Genomic DNA, 22,404 nt, shown 5'->3' on the forward strand with positions numbered 1-22,404 from the left:
CCGAACACTGCCATCCCCTCCCGTTTTGGGATGAGGAAAGCGAAGTCCAGACAGGTTAGAGAACTAGCTCGCAGTCGTATAACCCGAGTGGCCTGGCTTTGGCGTGTGTGTTCTTATGTTGCTGCTCTGTCTTGTATGTTTTAGGTAAAAAATAATAATTCTTTAAAGCAATATGATCCCCCTCCTCCACAAAAGGAAATAAATTGCCACTGTGGGTGGTGAAGAAAACTACTCAAATATTAAAAGGAGCGCGGCTTTATAGAATTTCTATGACAACAAATGAAAAAAATATTGGTGACAGCCTTGAAATTGCCCAGTTGCGTTCTCCACCGCTTGGAAGAACCTGTATACTTGCTCTGTTTGTGCTTTTAAATTAGATTTTATGTTTTCTCTTTCGTGTCAGGACTCTAAATTTAGAAACACTTTTTAAAATGTTTGAATACTTAAATTATTTGCATTAACATCATTGATTGACATGGACCTTGATGGTATCTACAAAAATAGAGTTATAAATACAGCTTTGAAATATTCCAGAATACTTAAAATTAATAGTTCAAAATATCAGTTTACACTCAATGTCATATTTTTGGAGGACCATATTAGTGTGTTCATTTCTTTTGTCTGAATACAGTAACTTTAAGTCAATTCACTATTTCCCTAGAGAAGTTATTTTTTCCTATACATAAAGAAATAAGCTACCTCTTGTATCACTAAAACTAAAATATAATTGAAAAAATAATATTTCCATATTTTTTAAAAGTATTAAATAATGAAATGGCTCTTAAATGTCTCTGACCAAGACCCACAGTAAGAAATATATATTATATTGCAATCCAGCACCAACATGGGTGTACACATATTTACATCTGTATAAAAATTTGTTTTGCAAAATATTTAACCTTACACTATATTGTACACTTTGATATTTGTAGTCTAATCTATTGATTTTTTTTTTTTTAATGGTTGGTTTTGAATCACTCAATTGATTTTCTGGTCCTCCGATGGGTCATTAATAGTTCATGGTTGCAGCTCTTGAAGACTAAAGAAGTGGGCTCTGGAGCTCACAATTCTCTTAAGATCCTGGTACTCACAGGTTAGTTAGAAATGCGTACTGGTCATAACTGCTGCCTTGGACAGCTGAGAAAGGCATCAAGTCAGTGTGGGGTAACTTTACCCCATTTCTTTAGGACAGTGCCTCCTGATTAATTCATTTGCAAATTACTCATTAAAACTTGGCCTTGCAAAGTTAGCCCCTGGTCCAGTTATTGCTGCCAGATTTCCTGTTTACACTGAACTCAGTGCGTTAGGTTATTATTCCCACTGATGAGTGCTTTAATTAAGGAGAAAAGGTGAATCAAAGCAAGACACCAGATTCCCGGTATCATTTGATGCTGCACCCTGGCAAAGAATCAGCAAACACTACATGTCTGCCAGTGAAGTCCCGGAGCCCGCTGCAGACACTAACCAACCAAAATTATTCTGTAGCAAATGGTTCAAAAGGCCTAAGATAGTGTGATTAGTAGGCACCGCTTTCTCCTGGTGGTTATCAGCAGAGTAGCCCACTGTTAGCTTGAATGATCTCTCAGAGAGGCTTCAGGATAACATTTTCTATATTCCTAAACTAGGAAGTGGGGTAAAGCATTCTTGGGAGTACTCCGATACATGTTTTTCCTCAAATCACATAGATATAGATACCTGCTTCAATTAAATTGGCTACCACAGGCACGTTTATTTTCTTAATTTTAGACTTAAGTAAAGCTACAATCAAAAAACCAACTCTTAGCTTTGTTGATTTTTTTCTATCATCTTTATATTTCATTTATTTCTGCTCTGATCTTTGTTATTTCCTCCCCTTCTGCTCACTTTGGACTTAATTTGTTCTCCTTTCCAGCTCCTGGATGTGTAAAGTTAGGTTGTTTATTTGAGATCTTTCTTCTTTTTTAACGTAAGGGTTTATTGCAATAAACTTTCTTCTTAGTTCTGTTTTTGTTGCATCCCATAAGTTTTGGTATTTCATTTTCATTTGTCTGGAGGTATTTTCTAATGTCCTTTTTGATTTCTTCTTTGACCCCATGGTTGTTAAAGAGCGTGTTGTTTAATTTCCACATATTTGAGAATACTCCAGTCAGTTTTTTAAAAAAAAAATGAAATTGACGCTCTTAGACTACGATAAAAAGAAGACTCAAATAAAATCAGAAATGAAAAAAGAGTCATCACAACTGATGCCACAGAAATAACAAGGATCACAAGGGACTGCTATGAACAATTCTACACCCACAAACTGAATAACCTAGAAGAAATGGATAAATTCCGAGAAATGTACAACCTATCAAGGCTAACTCATGAAGAAATAGAAAGTCTGAACATACTTATAATTACAGTCACGCACCACTTAACGATGGGGATATCTTCTGAGAAATGCGTTATTAGGTTGATTTCGTCGTTGCATGAACATCAGAGTGTTAGTTACATAAAGCTAGGTGGTATAGCCTACTACTGTGATTGTAAGAGTTATGCTTTTATACAAGTGGCAGCACAGTAGGTATGTTTACACTAGAATTACCACAAACATGTGAGTAATATATTGTGCTATGATGTTATGCTGGCTACGATGTCACCAGGTGATAGAAATTTTTCAGCCTCGTCATAACATTATGGTACCACTGTCATATACATGGTCCATTGTTGATCAAAACGCCATTATGTGGCACATGACTACGGTATAGAGATGGAACCAGTAATCAAAATCTCCCCACACAGAAAAGCCCAGGACAGAGGACTTCACTAGTTAATTCTATCAAACATTTAAAGAAGAATTAATGCCAATCCTTCTTAACCTCTTCCCAAAAACTAGAAGAGAAGAAAATACTTCCGAACTCATCTCATGAGGTCAGCATTACTATGATACCAAATCCAGACAAAGAAAACTACAGCCAACATCTCTGATGAACATAGACACAAAAATCCTAACAAAATATTAGCAAGCCAAAGCCAACAGCATATAAGAAGGATCATATACCACAACCCAGTGAGATTAATCCCTGGGCTGAAAGGGTGGTTCAACATACAAAAATCAATTAGTGTGATAAATCACATTAACGGAAGAGAGGCTAAAAATCACATGATGATCTCGATAAATGCAGAAAAAGCATCAGACAAAATTCAGCACCTTTTCACGATGTAAGTTATCAACAAACTAGAAATAGAAGGAAAGCGCTCAACATAATAAAGACTATATATGAAAAGTGCACAGCTAACATCATATTTAATGGTGGAAAAACTGAAAGCTTTTCCAAGATCAGGAAGATAAGCATGCCCCCTCTCATCACGTCTCTTTGACAAAGTAATGGACATCTAGCCAGAGCAATTACACGAAAAAATAAATAGAGGCATACAAATTAGAAAAGAAGAAGTAAAATTGTCCCTGTTAGCAGACGACATAATCTAATATATAGAAAACCCTAAGGACTCTATTAAAAAACTTTTAGAATAAACTTATTTAGTAAAGGTGCGAGATACCAAACAAAAAACAAAAAACAAAAACAGTTGCATTTCTACATACTTACAACAAACTATCTAAAAATGAAATTAGGGAAACATTTAAAATAGCACCAAAAAGATAAAATACTTAGAAATAAACTTGAAACCTACATAACATTGATTAAAGAAATTAAAGAAGACACAAACAAATAAACTGACATCCCATGTTCGTAGATTGGAAGGCTTGGTAATGTTAAATGCCTATATTACACTCAACGTGATCTACAGATTCAGTACAATCTCTATCAAAATCCCAATGGCATTTTTGTTTTTCACAGAACTAAAAAAAAGTTCTACAATCTTATGGAACTACAAAAGACCAAGAAAAGACATTCAATATAGAGAAAGATGAACACAACCGAAGGCATCACAGTTCCTGATTTAAAATATATTACAAAGCTATGGTAATTAAAACAGTATGGTACTGACATGAAGACAGAAATATAGACCAATGGAACAGAACAGAAAACTTGGAAATAAACCCATACGTATATGGTTGACTGATCTTTGACAATGGGGACAAGCATACATGATGGGGAAAGGACAGTTACTTCAACTAATGGTACTGGGAAAACTGGTTATTCATATGCAAAAGAAAGGAATTGGGCCCTTATCTTACATCATACATAAAAATCAACTCAAAATAATTAAAGACTTAAACAAAAAACCTCAAACTATAAAACCCCTAGAACACATAGGGGAAGAGCTTGGTGACACTGGTCTGGGCAATGATTTTATGAATCTGACATCAAAAGCGCAGGCGACAGGAACAAAAATAAACAAGTGAGACTACATCAAACTAAAAAGCTTTATCACAGGAAAGGAAATAATTGACAGAATAAAAAGGCAACCTACAGAATGGGAGAAAATATTTTCAGGCCATACATCTGATAAAGAGTTCATCTCCAAAATAAATAAGGAACTCCTACAACTCTTTAAAAATTGGCTAAGGACACGAACAGACATTTCTCCAAAGAAGATACACAAAGGCCGATAGGTATATGAAAAAAATGTTCAATGTCACTAGTCATTAGGGAAATGCAAATCAAAACCACAATGAGGTATTACCTCACACCTGTCAGAATGGCTGTCATCAAAAAAATAAATAAAAGAAGAAGAGACAACAGTATTGGTGAGGATGTGTAGAAATTGAAACCCTTGTGTAATGTCCGTAGGAATGCGAAATGGTGCTATGGAAACCAGTATGAATGTTTCTCAAAAAATTAAAAATAAAACTACCATATGATCCAGCAATCCCATTTGTATGTATTTATCCAAAAGAATTAAAAGCAGGATCTTAAAGAGATATTAACACTCCTGTGTTTATTGTAGCACTATGCACAACAGCCAAGTGTCAGACAACCTGTGTCTATTCCCAGATGAATGGATAAAGAAAACGTGGCATATACAGATGATAGAATACTATTCACTTTCTAAAAATAAAGAAATACTGTGATATGTGACAACATGGATGAACCTTGAAGAATTATGCTAAGTGAAATGAGCCAATTACAGAGGACAAATACTGCATAATACTACTTAGATGAGGTATCTAAAATAGTCAAATTCATAGACTCAGGAGTGGAGTAGAGGTTGCCAGGGGATGGGGGCAGAGAAAATGGGAAGTTACTTACCAACAGGCACAAAGGTTCAGTTAAGAAAGATTAGTAAGTTCTAGGGACCTTCTTTATAACATTGTACTCGTTGCCAACAATACTGTATTGTACACTTAAAAATTTATAAAAGGGTGAGCTTATGTTAAGTGCTCTGACCACACACACACACAGAAAAAGCTGCAATCAGCAAAACCTTTTTCTGGGAAGGATGACATCAAGTGAACTGGTTTCGCTCTCTAACTTCACACACCACCCCTCACAATGACCACACGCTTTGCTTATCAAGCGGTTTTGGGTAAGAGGTCACCCACTGTAAGTAGGTGACATGGCTTCACCTCAAATGTAGCACAGCCTCTCGGCTGATGCCAAAGAGCCTCTTTGAAACTACCACTGTGTCGAGTGTACCACTTAGGGCGGGTCAGGGATGTCGCCTGCTGTGGCCATTAACCATGAATCGATGCTAGGAGGTCCCAAGGTCTGGCCCTGTTGTCACGTTGATACGCATCTAACACACCAGGGCAGCCCGACCTTCCTCATGTCTGGTGGGATCAGCTCTACTGACGTCCATTTCCAATCGACTGGTTCTCCGAGAACTTGGAACAACGCCGAACCTCGCACTAATGAGTGCTTAATTGTACATGGGTTCAGGTTGTTCATTAATTGTTTCTCACGTGGTTATCTCCTCTCTTCAGTGGCCTTGAGATAGTCACTGCCTGGAGTTTTGTCTTGTGTTTCTCTAGTATCATCTCCTGCTCCCTTGGGCAATGGCACCCGCCAGACACCTATGGCCTGACCGGCTGGTCTCTGGACTGACCTGGTGTATGCTAGTGGACAGGTGAGTGGAGTGTAGTATGGGAGCAGGTGCTGAGTGTGGTCCTGGGGGTCCAGGAAACCTTACGTCCTCTAGAATTATGTATCAGCCTAAAAGTTGTCTCTGACCCACTGTAGTCTTAGAAAGCAGTTAGTTGTCTGCAGTACCGTGATACCAAGTTCATGTACAAGGCCAAAGAATGCTCATGGGACAGTACCTAATAAAGATTATTTGAAAGAGATGATATGGCTATGGGCCTTTAAAATTATTTCTAGTAAACCGTATATTATTTTGTACCAGTTAATTTCTAATTTGATGTAGGTCTAAACAGAAAACCAACTTTACAGCGCTCTGAGCCTGGTAATCCTCAGACAGGTGTTTTTAGAGACAACTTCACGCACAGAAAATCACACTGTATCTCCTTTCAGTTCTTTAGGGCAGAATATTTACTTGTCATATGGGCTGAAAAGTTACTATATAAAAACTACACGGAAGCCTTTCCTGTGCCTTATGTCCCAGAGCACGATTAACTGGCATAAAAATAGAATATACCCCAGGAGTCATTTAGTTTTATATTTTCTGACACTCATATTTAAATAAAACTTCTTCACTGAGAGAAAATACAATAAACCAAACAAATATAGTACATGTGGGGGTAGAGAAAATGAATCTGATGTTTTTCCTAGTGGCTGGATTTGACTATTAGTGTTCTAATTATAGAGCATGGCCATGGCTGCTCTAGGCTGGAATGCAAAATTGGTGACGAGTGACCATTTCCTGGATAAAGTAGAGGCAGATCGTTTCCTGAAGTACTATCGATCTTCTTTTTTGTTCTATCAAGACATAAAACATGGTGCCTTTCAATTTAGCAATCAGATTTTCAGGTGATCAAGTTAGAAATGCAGAAACGTGGCCCAGTGTCGACGAGCCAGTCTGGCCTAGGTCATTTTCGGAATTGTTCAGATGCCACCTGAACACATATACGCACCCCTAAATCATCGTCTGAGATTCATCTCCCCTCAATGCAGATCTCGATAAGACATTATACTCCAAAGCCATGGGATGAAATTACCGCCCCCTATCAGAGTAGAGAGAGTGGACTGAGGTCTCCGAGTGCCTTCCCCTGACCAAGAGTGATCACGCCAGAGGGGTCACCTCACTCATATTCTTGCTCTGATCTGTGGAGTTTTCACTTCATCTAAGTGGCTTAACTAGGTTTTACTAGGCACCCACTTGGGCCAGCTAAGTGTCATTTCAGTAAGGCTCAAATTTTCAAGCCTAGCATCTCATGGTTTTACATTCAGCCCCCAAAGGGCAGAGAGCTTCCTCCCAGGAGAAGCTGTGGTGGGGCCGTGGGCCCGTGCGGCTGGTCAGCTTCTCACACCTGAGAGGGGTTCCCATGGGCTTGAACTGCACTGTACGGGAGAAGGGGCGGGAGACACAGATGGAGCTTTCCCTCCAGGCCATCTGCCAGCTCCTGAGTCTGTGTGGCTGCTTTCAACTCCTCCTGAACAACATTTGTTTTTAAAATACTCAGACCCGAAGCACTTAAAATCTTTCATGATAGTTCAGAGGCAACTTAGAAATATCAAAGCCAGGGAGGGCTCTAGGGCATCCACCGACCACCTTCCAGCACCATCCCAGGATGAGACCACGATGAGATACAGCAAAGTTGGCTCCCGGTTCTGACTTTCCTGTTATAAAGAGAGCCTGGGGTGTCAGGCATAGCTCTGGGCACTTACACACCCTCCAGCCTACCCCTCACAGCACACCTGTGAGGTAGACGTTCTCACCTTCGCTTCAGAGTGGGAGAAAGCTGAGCAGCTGTGAACATAACTGACATGGAGCTGCCGTCCCGGAGGCCTGCCCTGCCCTGCGCGTCTTAGGCCCCGCACCCCTGGGCCTGAACGCAGCAAAGTCATGTTTGGATGGGCCGAGCCCCCTTGTTTCCCAAAGAACTGTTTGCAGAGATAACGAAAAAGCAGATCTGTGGCTACTGGACTGATGGCTACTGAACCGAAAAGTAAAAACCTTTAGAATGAACATCACCATGTTACGTTACCTGCACTGATAGCAAGGCCTTTCTTCTACAGATGTCACTGTCCCCACCCTCTGCTCACAAACACCATCAGCTATCCTTATTCATCTCAAATAAACACTTGTAGCCTCTCACTTTGAAAGGCCTTTCTCATTTTAGGTTAACACACCTACTGTGTGCCAGCCCCTGGCCCGCGTGCGGGGCTGAGGTGAGTTTGCACGCAGATGAGCAAGGGCCGAGAGGTCTGGTCCAGATTATACAGTGCAGAAGAAGGCTTCTGTGTCACAGAATGACTTCCTCTCTCTTCGTGCTGCTCACTGCACTGCATAAATCCAAGGGCCAAACTCTGGAGAAAGGCGGGCCATCAGGAGTGAATCTAGATTTTTCTACAGCGCTCCATTCAGATTGCTCAATAGCCTTCAAAATCAGGCCCTGAATCCAACACTTGTGCTGGTGACCACTGTCTGGACAGACTGTCTCTCGTCACTCACTGGGCAGGGATTTCAAACAGTAAACCCTGACAAGGTTCATTGTGAGGTGAGGGAACAGGGCAGAAGTACCACTTTGGTAAACAGTAGGGGGGTGGGGAAATGAACTCGGAAACTACCGGATGGTACACGTTTTCCTGTTGGAATAAAATAGACTGGTAGTTCAATAGGAAAGCAAAAAATTTGTTTAATTGGCAAGCAAACCCAAGATGCAAAGGGATGATTTATAACTGTCCTGTGAACTTCATTAATAGAGAAAAGCAACTACATATTTTGGGTCCACAATGGCTTAGAGATCAGAATTATCTGGTTCACACCTGCAGAGTCACCTGTTGTGTTGATCAACGGCCATATCTCCAGGTGAGTGGCATTCATGGGAAAAATAAAAGACAGAAACAACTCTAGTCTGAAACTGAATATAGGTAAATGAATGCTGCTGTCGGGCAAAAGGAAGAGCTGCTGTAACAGCCAGACTTTTCCATGTACCTGGATCATGTTTTCATCTAATCAAATAGCATCGAATTATGCTCTTTACAGCCACTGACACCACAACTGTCTGGAAGTTTTGAGCAAAGTGTAGATGTTTAATTTCTTACAGGCTAAAATGTACCCACTTGTAATGCTGAAAAAAGCATTAAGAAATAAATACTGGAAGTATAATGAAGCATGCAGGTATTGTCTTCATTCCATTGGACTGAAGATAAATAAAAAATTACATTTTTATTGTTAAGCGTGTACTAGGAAAGGTTGTTTTTGTAGAGATATATAGAAAGCCAGTCGTCAAGCCCCTTAGTGTGTGGCCAATATAATAAAGCTGAGAGATGCACGACTGTCAATATATTTAAATCTGTCTGTACTCTCTGAAAAGTTATATTTAAATGCATAGTGATGTGAGCTGTTCAAAACTCCTGTTTTAATTTCCTTTTGGCCTTTATTATTTTTGCATTATTTTATTATTCGTGTTATTTACAATACACCATATATAACATAAATTAAGCCAAAATTTTTGCTCAGGGTACAATTAGTAGACTGGCTTCAGATGAAGTTGGGTAAAGGACTTTGCACTGACAGATTCTAAAGAAGTGACAATTTAAAAATTGTAAGGTATATTGTGCCAATGTCATTATAATGACCTGGAAGCTATTCTTCACCCTAAACCCATTTTGACAATAATTAAAACCAATAAGCATCATTGCCCTGAATTATGTGTTGTCACACCTAACTCACTAATTTTAGAAGAATAGCATTTTTCAAAATGTTCTTTATAGCATAAGAAAGGTGTGGAGCCATCCAGGTAACTGAGGAAATGGGTATATATTAAATACTCCGACAGGTATGGAAAGTAACCATGACAACCTGTGGAGGAAAAGGGCCATAAAATTCAGAGCAAAAAAGTAAGGAAGCCAAGACATCTGGGGCGACTTAGCTGAATGGACAAACGGTTCCACATTCATAGGTCTACAGCACCAGAAGGTACATTCCATGTTCACACAGATGGCCCACGCCATGCAGAAAAGGGAAAGTTAACCTCAGCACCCTCTGTTTCAGGGTACAGAGGACAGTGTCTTCATTTTAGAAAGATTCCTAAGGAAGTGAACTTGAGTTATCTGAAAAACGGGTATAGCTGGAACACAGTCCCCTGTAAAGGTAGATAAATGAGGCTTCGTCACACTTGAGAAGTCGTAAGTGACAGACTTCACAGAAGCCCTCCAAATAGCACACTAAGCCAAAGAAGGCGCCCTGCCTATTAAAAGAGAGGTCTACTTGGCACTTGGGCATTGATGGCTTAAGATCAACTACAGATGGTTCGATTAACACCAGTCAGCCATCATTTGCTTTGGTTAGTTAATTCTCAGTGAAGATCTTTCGATAAAGCATATCCTCTTATCTGATGGGTGTTCAAGTAAAGAGACCATCCCACAAACTTTTGCAAATAAGTAAATCCATCCACAAAAGTCTAGAAACTTCACTTAAGTTCATAGATAAAACTCATGAGCAGACAGGATAGTTCAAAAGGTTAGCAGAAGGGAACTTAACCAGTCAGATAGTGCAAAATAAAAGTTACTTAGAAGCTCCCTTTTAAAATAAGATTGAGTCTTGTCTGATAATAAGACTGGCATTAAGATATTAATAGAGAACTTTCAAAAATGAAAATTTCATGTATTTATTTCGCTGAATGTTTACTTGGTCAATTCATTACAAACAGTGTGTAAAGGCTACACATAAAGGCTAGTCCTTAAGCTCTCAAAACCCAACTGCAAATAAAACAGGGCTTAATTATAACTTAATTTCACTTTGACTTAATTTAGACCAGTTGCTTTTGAAAAGGAGATTCTGTTTAATTTCTCTGTGTCATTCAAGCATCCATTCTTTCCCCAGGCCCATATCACTACCCAGGAGCTTATACTCTGAGTGAAAAATAAAATGAGTATAATTAGTTCTCACCACACTCATATATTTTTAAATTACTGTGTTAGGTGTGTTTTAGAATTTAAAATTCTGAAGGTGTTTGGAGCTGTAGCCACAGTAGTGGGAACGTATGAAAACCTGAGCCAAGACAATAAAGGTCCGTTCACAGAAGCGATGGCAGCCAGTCTGCCCATTCTCTGCGTGGCCAGCATCACCCCGGAGCCCTTGGACCACGTCGGGAGGGGACAGTACTCCCTCTGGATGCTCAGTCACTCCAGAGCAGGCCACCCCCAGCCACGTGAGTTCTTGGATTCACCGTATGCCCAGGAGTTAAGGGGCTGGGTTTAACCCCCCACCCCCAACACACACACACCCAGTAGCTGAACTAGGAGGTTCAGAGCACCTTAAACTCAATCCCGGTCAGGACGGCCTGAAGAAATCTCACAGTCAGCAAGGAAGAGGCTATTTTCAACTGGAGAGAAACATTGGAACTGTGGTTCTGAATGTTTTTGGCCAAAGCTACAGACTCTCTTCCAAAAAAAAAAAAAAAAAAAAAAGAAAGAAAAGGAAAGAAAGAGAAGTACAGAGTATGCCTGTGTTTCACACAAATTTCAAAATCACTGGGACCCAGGAGAAACCAGTAGTGTCGCAGCCATTTCCCCCGGTCCCTTGTTGGCTTTGCATTGTGTCTCTCGTTTTCTAATCTAGAGTGCAGCTGGTGCTGTCCCCTCGCTGGGCTGGTGGGCCTGGGCAGTGGGGTGTTGCATGGGAGCCTGGAGGAGGGAGGGGGGCGTGGGTCCTGGGCAGAGAGCAGAGTCTGCCTCACACTCCATCCTGGCTGAGAGCTCAGGAGACTGTGCCATCTCTGAGTGTCTTCTACTGTCCATGTGTATTTTATTCTCAACACTTCCAGGATTCCTTTCCAGTGCTATGGACACGATCCGACAAGAAATCAAGTTCTAAAGTTTCAGTAAAAATACAATTCAAAACACATACTATACTGATAAATACCTCAACTGGTTAACAGACCCCGAAGAAAAACTGAAATTCCCCTAAAGGCACCAGCCTGTAAGCGCTGGCCAAGTCAGTGTCTGGGAAAGCTTTTAATGTGATTGACAGCTCATTCGAACAAGCCGGAGGGGTCCCACAGGGCCTGAGTCACTCCTCCCACTGGGGAGTGAGCCATTCACTGCAAAGATGGGAAACAAGCTAGGATCTAAGTGCTCTGCAAGGCCTCAGGCAAATGGCTCTTCTCGGCATCTGTGACGTCACCAGAGGGCAGTGACCCACCTAACAGTTACAGCCCAAAAAGCTGCAAGCATGCCCTGAAAGCCCCGTGACCTCCTTTCGGAAAACAAAAATCTTTTAACTAGGAAGTGATGGTTGCAGAAAACATCATGTTATTTCAGATACATTACACGTCCTCGCTGAGAGGACGAAGACGTCAGGGGGACAGAAGAAGGCACAGGGCGACAAGAAAGGAAAGGGAGAGAATCAGCAATGCGCAAGGAAGGCTTTCAGATGAGGGGAGAGGGATAGAGGTGGCATGGTGGCCCATGCTGGCCACGGAGGAGAGGACGCTGGCATCACACCTGGGGCTGGTGATTCCCAAGCTCGGTGCTCCTTGAAGAAGGTGAGAGAACAAATCTGCTTGAGGCTAGAGAATGGTGACTCTGATTCATTGTTTAAAATGTGTATTAGTGTGTAGTATACAAGTATATACAGACATACATAAATACCCATGTACATATGTGTGCACACTTATTTTTGAAGGAGGGTGGGGCTAAGCTGGCAGATTGAGAAAAGAGATCAAGATAGTGTAAAAAAAAAAAGAACATCAGTTCGTTGGGACTTCTTAGAAGAACTTTGATGGGCTTCTGGAGAAGAGAGGAAGCGAAAAGCAGTTTAGATGCTCCTGGGTAGAATATGTGGATGAAGAACCAGGAGGAATAGTGCTGATTGTACCGGGACAAAATTCCTTGCTTGGTACCTTCACAGCGAAGTCGCTGGAGGCTTCAGAGACCGATACTCAAACTGCAACATCACAAAGACAGGCCGGGTCTGCTTGTCTCTCTGGCAACCACATTTTGGCTCCTTGTGGCTCATTAGCTTCTGAATCGGGGAGATAAAAAGAGAAACTAAAAACAGTCCATTTGTGAGCAGCTCGATTGAAGATGAAGGAGGAGGCAGTTTAAACGATCATGAAGGTTGGTTGTCATCTGTGGTTTCATTCCCTTGGGCATCTCGCTCCCCAGGGAAGCAATGATTGAGAGCCAGCAGTAGAAATGGGGATACGATGGGGAGGTGTCAGCATTCTGAATGGTAGCTTTTGATCAGCAGATGGCTTTGGTTTTAAGAGCCCCATTGGCAGACTTGTGTGTCTCCTGACGGTCATCTATCAGAAGATACAAGGTGGATAAAGCTCGTGTGCACTCTGTCAGACCACCAGGATGGCTCTGAGATCACTAGTAGATCAGGAAACAGTGGGAGGCTCATGATGACAAGAACCAAGAAAATATGGCTAAGGTAGAGACACTGACTAATGGGCTGCTGGTGTCGCAGCATCCCAATTTTAGTCTGTTGTTGAGCTTGTTTCTACTGTTTACAAAAACATCCAAGTAAAAGAAAACCACGATATGTAATTGTCTCAACTGGTTTCTGAACAAAATCCCAATGATTTACTTTCTTTAGTGCTAGTTCAGGATTGTTATTATTATTATTATTATTATTACTGGTATAACGAATGAAAAAGAAGTCAGTAGACATAGGATTCCAACTTTCCAAATCACTTTTAATTTTCGTTAAAGCACAAACTATACTATTAAGGGTTGGTAATCAATGGGTATGTTTTATGCTCTGGACTGATCACGTGATGATCTAACATTGGTATTTCAAAGTCCAAAAATGTCTGCTTATCACCCTCAACCCCAGGGACTAAAATCTGAGTACTCAGATTAATATTCGTATTAATATTCATATTAATCCCCTACATATTTTAGATAAGCTTTCATTAGCCGTGTTCTTTTCGGTCTGTCATTTTGCTTTTTAGAATTGTTTTATTCTATTTTATTATTTAAATGATTTTTAGTTTTCTATATTCCAATACATCTTTCTTCTTATAAGATGATGTAAATATTCAAAACAATTTTCATTGCCTTCGGACCTGGGGTAAATACATTACTTTCCTTGTTTTCCCTCCCTTCCTTTCTCTCTTTTATTAAGGCTATTTTTTTAGAGTGGTTTTAGGTTCACTGCAAAATTGAAGGGAAGGTAGAGAGATTTCCCACATACTCCCTGTCCCCACACAGGCATGGTCTCCCCCATTATCAACATTCTCCATCAGAGTGGGACATTTGTTACAACTGATGAAGCTATATTGAGATGTCATCATCACCCAAAGTTCACAGTTTACATTACAGTTCACTCTAGGTGTTGTGCATTCTGTGGGTTTGGACAACTGTATTATGTAACCATCATTATGGAATTTCTTTTCTCCAACATTTAACACTACAGCTTATCTGAACTTTATTGTGATATTTGGTTACAACCAAATGTAAGTTATTCTTTTCTTGCTGTTTCCTCTTCAAACTGTTATTTATTACTCTAGCAAGCTTCATTACTTAACGGATCCTTTTTTCAAAGTTGCGTTGCTTATTTGTATGTCTTAAATTAAGTCCACTAAATAAATCAAAATCTGGAATGTCTATGCTATTATTTTTAATCTGTCTAGTTTTCAATCCAATATCATAGAATTTTAATAATGGTCATTTACAATATTTTAATTTGTTAAGGCAAGTTTATCTTCATTTCTATTTGGTAAAATTTCAGTTTTGATATTCTTGATTCTTCATTCTAGGTGATTTAACTATCAAGTTATAAAGTATTTTGTGAGGACTTTTATTGTAATTAATAAGAATCTTAGTGCCCAGAAGGGTGGAAATTGCTGTGTCAACCAATCAAATAATACTTTTTAAATTCAGCAAATACTTATTAAGCTCCTATCATTTGTAGGCACCTTTCTAAGCTCTAGGGCTGAAAAGGTAAGCAAAAGTACCCCTCTTTCCATTCCACTCCCCCCAAAAGTGCATGCAGATTAAAGTCAAAACAGAATACAAATACCTAGAACAGCTCCAGGAAGGCTGCCCCTCACCCAACCCCCTGCCATTATGGGGTCTCACTTATAAGTGTCAGAACAAAGAAAAGGTTCCAGAAAGGACTCATGAGTGTCAGCGATGTTGACAAATACTTGAAAGCACTTGTGTAGATACAATTGTTCATTATATTTTTTTGGAAAATTCAGATGTTTCTGCTTATTATCTCATTTGACTACTCCATTTTTTACATGGGCCTAATTTATGTACAGAATCAGAGGTTAAAAGTCCAGAAAAGCCTGGACTGTACAATGTACACTATGTTAAGGGATATGCTTCATTCGACACATGCTGATCATCCCAGGACTGTCCCTACTAACATCGCATCTAGGTCAGCAACATAAGCCACACGGAAATGCTTTCACTGGTCAGTTTAGGCTAACATAGCTGCTTTAATTAGCGATGATGTCAGTTTGGACACACAATGGGAGAGCTGCTGTGCTCCAGTGAAAACCTTCCTATGACTTCTGTCAACACAGACAAGCTCCTATACAACGCCAAGGAGATGTATGCAGCATCACAAAGTGGAAGGGATTGGAGCAGAGGTTTTCCCTGCGTAGTAATTACTCTTCCTAGATGAGTAGATTCAGCCCTGCTCATGTTCTCATGATTATTTCTCAATGTGCGTGGTCAAGGCTCTATGGAAGAGTCACAGGACGCTAAAGGCTTTATCAACGTTCCACAGCCACATAAAGGAGACCCGCGAGGCTGTCCGCAGCAGCAGCTCAGTTACTGAGCTGTGAGCCCCGACACACCAGGCTGGCGCAATCCCGCCACTCGCCATTAACGGTGACGTCCTGTGTCTATACCTACGTCCTCCCCACTCATTGCCACCCTCCGTCGGCATCCTCGAGGCGGGCACGTGTTAGTACAGGTACCTGTTAGACATCTTCTGCCTCTACTTGTCACCAGCACGTGTCCTGTCAATTACCTTCATGTAACTCTCTCCGGTGTTGGTCCTTTGTGTGGATGATCCATACTGTTACGCAGTTGAAAAATGTCTATTTCATGCTATATTGAGTAGCTCACACTTATAGGTCTGCTCCTGAGGTTGATAACACACCATTCACTCTGCAACTCCCGCTTTACTCGGAGAAACAACCTTTTTAAAAGTTGTCTGTAACTTTCATGTGTCCTGACTCTTACTGATATTCCATACAAGTCTATGGTGAAGAAGGAATTGCCCCAAACATATAATTACCTTGTAGATTTTAAGATCCTACAGCTAAAGCTGTATTTGCTCAAAGGTTTATTTATATTTTTAAAGACTTTGCTGTTTTGCCTCTTCTTCATCCTGGGTGGTTCATCTTCATCTAGGGATCCTTTATGTGGTGTATGCAGTTTCTTGGTTTTTCTTCTCAAGATGAACACTCAACACCTGACTGCAGCATCCAGCAAAGCCTGACTGTGAGCATGGCTGGACCATCTGGCACCATGACTCAGATTTAATTAATGTTTGCTGGACGAGTACCATGTGTCAGACCCTGAGCTAGGCGTTTCTGCACATTTGGCAGAATACTCCATTGTGTACATGGGCTTAATTCATTAGGTGACGATTTTAAAAAGTCTCCATGTATGAACTAAAAGTCTTTTATTTTCTGTAGTCTGATGTTTTGACATCTTGGGGCCTTAATGACTCTGAAGGAACTGCGCTGCCCACGGTGAGCCAATGCCTAGAGATAAACACATTGACTTGCAGTTTGCTTTACATATGCAACCCAGTCGATCCCGAGGCCATACTCCCGACCACCTCCTGAACTGGCTTTCACACTCAGGGCCACTATACCCTTGCCCTAATCACCCCAGGGCCAGGTGCCAGACAAGCTGGACTCCCCCATGTCCCAGAGCCCTCCGAAACTGAAATTACTCCAAGTTGCCAATCCTAAACCTGCTCCCCTAGCCTCTCCTGGTCTTTCCAGCAGAAACCACAGTAGAGGCTCCCGCCCACACTTCCTCTTACTCTCTCGGCCTCTCTCTGGCTCTACTGTTTCTCCAAGTCACTCTGCGTGACCATACTGTGAGTATAATAAACTTCTTCCTTTTTGACAGTCATTTCCATGTCTGCATGTCTTACCATCCCAGATTAAAACAAATCCTGGGTACCATTAAGTCACCCCGCATAATCATAGAATTGACAGCTAAGATGATTCTGGTTTTTTTTATATCCCACCCCCTGTGTTTGGTAAAAACAAGTTTTAAGCTTTTCTTTTTGTCATTTGTCTGGCTCATGTTAACAATATTTAATAAAAGTAAGTTTATGTAAGTTCCTTTAGCGTATAAGCCAAGAGATTTAATTAATGATTATTTTCTTCTATGTGAAAGAGCCGGCTCCGGTCTACGTGCCAGCTGCCTTTGCCACCCCGCTTTACCTGCACATGGAGCGGGGCAGGAATGAACCCCAGCCCAAACCATTCTTCCTCCCCAGGGCCAGCAGACCAACTGAATCTTAGAGACCCAGGAGTGACCTCCGTTTGTTACGAATGGGTTTCAGAGGTGCCATGTTCCCTGAACTGGAATGTGGGTGTGTCTCTGCAGGCCCAGCTATTGTGTTCACAGACCATCGGGTAATTTGGGCAATGCTGACTTGCTCCGATGCTCAGGACAGCATCAGAGCTTGCCGCCGTGCTACGCTGCCTGCCATTCCTCTGCTGGCACCTTCATCGAGCTTCTTGCCCTTGGCCTAGAAGTGTGGTCTGCTGGACCATGGAGCAGTAAGGAAGCAGAGGCACTGGAGGTCTGCACTGCCTATCAAGGGTTTGTCTTTTTTGTCTTTTTCTTTGTCAAATGTCAAAATGTAAAGATGACCTTTTGGGGTTAAAAAGTGGACTGTAAGGCAAGGCCTCTAATTAGCTATATATCTCCTTGGAGAGGTCTATTCACACAAAGTCACCAGCACTGAGCTTCTGTTTCAGAGGAGCTGACTGTAGGAAAAGATATTACCTGTAATTCTGGTACGTGTTAAATATACAATAGGACAAGTACATGAAGTTGGACTAAGCACAAAATTCGAGCAATTAGAGATTCTGGACCATATGAAAGAACCAAGATTCAAGCTGTCTAAACCTGTCAGAGGTCAAAGAGCACCAAAGGCCAAAGTGGAACCTCTTCTGCCCTGAAAGGTTTTACGATGGCAGGAAACGATTTGAACAGGGCTCGGTAATTAAATCAAGGACCTAATGCTGGCCTGTACCCTTCTTCTATGTTTGGCATTCCTGTAAATGTCATAATTTTAAGAATATGTTTTCTATCCAGTGGACAGCAGTGAATGACTTAATGTGTCTCCATGCCTCCCGTGGGAGGACACTGGCTCACTCATTCTGTGGATACTTACTGATCAGCTTAGCTGCGGGTCCTGGCTATCCCAAGTGGCTGGCACATAGTAGAACCAGACATAAAGGTCCTTGCCTTCCTGGAGTTTGGGGTCAAAGAAAATGAATGACTATTGCGGTGAGCGGTTAGGTGAGTACACGCCAGAAGGCAGGCCGGTCAGGACTCATGAAACTAAGTGGGTACAGACTGGCATATTTCATTGCTAACATTCTTTCCTTTGCACATTTTAACATCTCTGAAGTCAGGATGTTTCTTAATATTAATGGAATCTTAAAATTGCTGACCACTTGGCAATGATCGCGGCACAACTGTCATTTCCCTGCATATGCATAAACTGGGTCATCGCTATTCATTTCGTTATCACATTTACTAAGTTATGGGCATTGTTGTCCCCGCACATGTCTTGTTGAATTTCCATTTAAATGGTTTTCGAAAAGATTACACTCTGATTTGGCACTGAAAGATGCTACTGTGTACTCACGGCAGCATAGAAACAGAGCAATGGGGCCTAAATATTATATTATTATTAAAGAAAATACTTGTCTTTGGTTGGCATTTCCATATTACTTTGCAAAGCAAAATCCGAATTCTCTACCAGAGTGAAGAAAGACACAGAAGATGAATCTATATTATGGTTTGTTACCGAGATATATACAAACTGATCGCCTATTACGCCCTTAGCAATGTTACTGAATGTACCAGAAGAAAAAAGACCAAAACCCATACAGAGATGACGGAAACTTGAAAACACTGAGACTAGTGTGACCAAATCATGCAGTAACACGGAAGACCACTGTTAAAGTGCCATGTCATAACAAAGCTGGCAGCATTTTCTCTTTCTTTTTGCGTAAAATAAAAATAATGTTATGTCCTACGACTGCTCGCATTTAAGATTTGATGATATATGGAAATAAAGATGGATCGTAAGTTAACGAGTTTTATAAATAGAATACAGAGTAGAAGTTTGTTGGACAGTTTTAAGTTAACGAGGTATTTGAGTGAACTCAACTTTAGGCAAACTGTGCGATGTCAAAATTTGTAGAATTTTGTACATCACTAGTCGTTTTAAAGAAGTCTATGTTACTCTTTACCCACAACCATGTTTTTGGTGCATTTTCATTCTGGTGCACGAATGCAACAATTAGCTTATCTCATGCTCTATTTTCCTCACTTTAATTAGTGCTGCTCCACTTTGGGGCAGTTTAGAGATGTCAGAGGGGAGACGGGGCTGCCTTTTCGATCAGATCTTACCACTGCTACTGGTGTGGGGGATGGGGGCGAGTGAAATACTTAGGCAGCAGAGAGCAAATCCCAAAGTATGTGGACGTGACTTTGAGATTCTTAGCACTAGAGGAACATAAGAAAAATGCCGACCTCGGGGATATGTTTCCAGGTGGTATATGATCTCAGTTCAAAAATACATTTATTCCTTTCTGAGCTTAGCACTGCCAATCATTTTGGAACCAGGGAGAGTTGAAACTATACCAAGAAAGAAAATACACACACGCACACACACACCAAGGGAAGGAAATGATAAAACAATGGTCATAGATTATAGTAGCAGACACAGTTTTTTTAGGCGCAGCTTCAAAACTTACTGTGTCACAACTCTGACATCAGTTTTTGATACTGTTCAGCCAAGTGACAACTGCCTAAATGTAAAAGTGAGTAATCAAATCAGAAATAGGTGTGTGCCATCACCAAGATAGCAGGTAAAAGGGTTTCTATATGGTGGGCACAAATTTTCGATAGTGTTGACAACAGGCTACAGCATATACATGACATGTCACACCATGGAGAAGACTGCTTCCTGCTCCCAGGGCCCTGAATTAATTTCCTTTCTGGTCAGCAGAGGACAATCCAGGGAGTCCCCGGGCTAGTATTACCTTCCCCAGGGATTTGATTCAGTCTTTTCTTTCGCGCAGACAGGCCTGTGTCAGAAATTCCCCGACAGTTGTACAGGAGGATGAGTGTGCCACTATGAACACTGAGGGGGATGTGTTGCTGCCAATCGGTGGGGTGTATGTGTATACATGTAGATTTCAAATAGACTTGATGACTGGGAGGGCAGGACTGCTCTGACTAACCGAAATGGCTAGGAGTTTATACATCTAGAGATGTCCACCTGACTTACATGCTAGGGGCTGAAGGTGTCTGGGAGTCCCCAATGTTGTCCTTCGGTGAAGGGAACACCTGTGAGGCATAGGCACACAGTGGTGGGTTCCCAGAGGAAGAGGATATTCTATAAAGGGGTCTGATCTACAAGGCCAGTAGACACAGTTTATGTTGCCATATTTGCATTTCCTACTCTATTATAAGACGGGTGACTCTCTCTAGAGGGGCTGGGAGACAGCATAAGTTGGTGGTAAAGAGCATGCTCAGGGAGTCAAACAGATCCACGTTCAAAACCCACCCCTGTCATTTACTTGACACATAATCTTGGGAAAATTACATAAACTCTTTAAACTCTAAAACAAGGGAAATAATAATAACACCTGAGTGATTACGAGGATCAAAGAATATATGTAAAATGCCTAGTAATATATGTGGCACAGAGTATGTGCTCAATATATGGACACTGTTCAGTCACCATGGGCGAAAGAAGTTTCCTTTTGCTTTTGACGTAAATGTTCTTACAGATGGGATGTTACTGGGCATGGTGGGGAGACGCAGGTACCAGAACAAGCCGTTGGTGACCTTGGTCAGGCTGTCTCCAAGACACACAAGTTGGTGTTATGAAGTTGTCTCGTGGTATGAATATGTCTTGGTAAGAAATAAATAACTGAGAACCCACATGTGTGATCAGAAAGATATCAGATTGATTGGAACTAGGTAGAATTCTACATAATTCTACATGTTTGTTGAGATCTGCTCATTTCAAGCCCATGCGATATCCCCTTTCCTACCTCTACCCTAAGCTACTTTATGACAGATGTGGTCCTACAACCTTGTGTAAATTTCAACTCTAGCTCTAATTATTTCCCTGCATTAGAAGAAGTTTTGTAAACAAACAGTCCCCACCTAATAAGCCATTTCGTTTTGAAGAAACTTTCTCCCACCGTCAAGTGGTGCGCATGCTCTGTAACCCTTGCTTCCACCTCTCACCCTAAGAGCTCGGCCGTGACTCCTCCCTTTTGGGTGCTCCACAGCACCCAGCACTTAGGCGAAGCCATTAGAAGTATGCGCCGATGAGAAAATATTCAAGACGCGACAGAAGTGATCACTGGCACCTCAGACACGTTGGTGATCGGGGGCTTTAATTAGAAGGCCGGGTGGATAGACTTAAATTTCTGAAGCTCTAAGAGCACAGGATTTGGGGGGAGGGCACTTGGGGACACTGGCTACCTGCTGCATTGCTTTCAAGCAAAAGCCACAATAGTCCTCGAGGGGGTTTCCACAGAGGAATTTCCTCAAGGAAGGGCCTGTGCCAGGAATGTTGGTCGGGTCAGAAAGTGCGGGGGTTCCTGCACGCCCGCATTCGGGGCACCGGCGTCCCCGGCAGGCAGGGTGAGCCGCCTCTCTTTAAAAGTAAGGGCCTCGGGGACCACGGCGTCTGTCTCCTCAGTCTGAGCATCAAACTTTCTCCTGGAACAAAACCTCTCTCAAACCACATGGAGGCGGGAGGAGGATGGAGGATGGGGATGCCGCCAGCTGCTGCCCGGAGACAGCCCCCACCCCGCACCGTTCCCTCAGCCGCCACCCTCTTCCTCACGGGGACAGCGCCCGACCGCGCACCCGCCCCGCCGCCCGCCCCGCAGCCGGCCCACCCGGGCCGGGAGCCGCGCGCCTCACGGAGCCTCGTCCCGGGCGCTGCGGTGGCCCGAGCTGGAGGGCGAGTGGGATCAGTACCTCAGGAGGAGGCCAGGGCGCCGTCGCTCCGGGAGACCCGCAGCATCGCCGGGACGCCGCCGCCGCCGCCGCGGGAGACTGCTTGGCCGCGCCGAGAGCGGGAGCCGGCGGGGACCAGGCACCACCGCCGCCTGCGCCGCTCGCTGCGCCCGGGCTCGGCTGCCCGGCGACC

The 22,404-nt window shown here is 42.1% G+C and overlaps 1 protein-coding gene across 2 annotated transcripts in view; it reads right to left on the minus strand.

Annotated features, from left to right (window-relative positions):
• The window catches only part of FRY (FRY microtubule binding protein), a 320,056-nt gene extending 297,726 nt beyond the window's left edge, over positions 1–22,330 (minus strand). Inside the window, exon 1 of one of the 2 annotated variants that reach the window (XM_039861088.1) lies at positions 22,233–22,330. The gene's annotated coding sequence lies outside the window, so the exon portion shown is untranslated. The remainder of the gene's footprint in view (positions 1–22,232) is intronic. The other variant, XM_039861099.1, reaches the window with a different exon arrangement.
• Between the last annotated feature and the right edge of the window lie 74 nt (positions 22,331–22,404).

Source organism: Pteropus medius, unplaced genomic scaffold (assembly GCF_902729225.1).
Source record: "Pteropus medius unplaced genomic scaffold, Ma_sr-lr_union100, whole genome shotgun sequence".
Lineage (NCBI taxonomy): Eukaryota > Metazoa > Chordata > Mammalia > Chiroptera > Pteropodidae > Pteropus > Pteropus medius.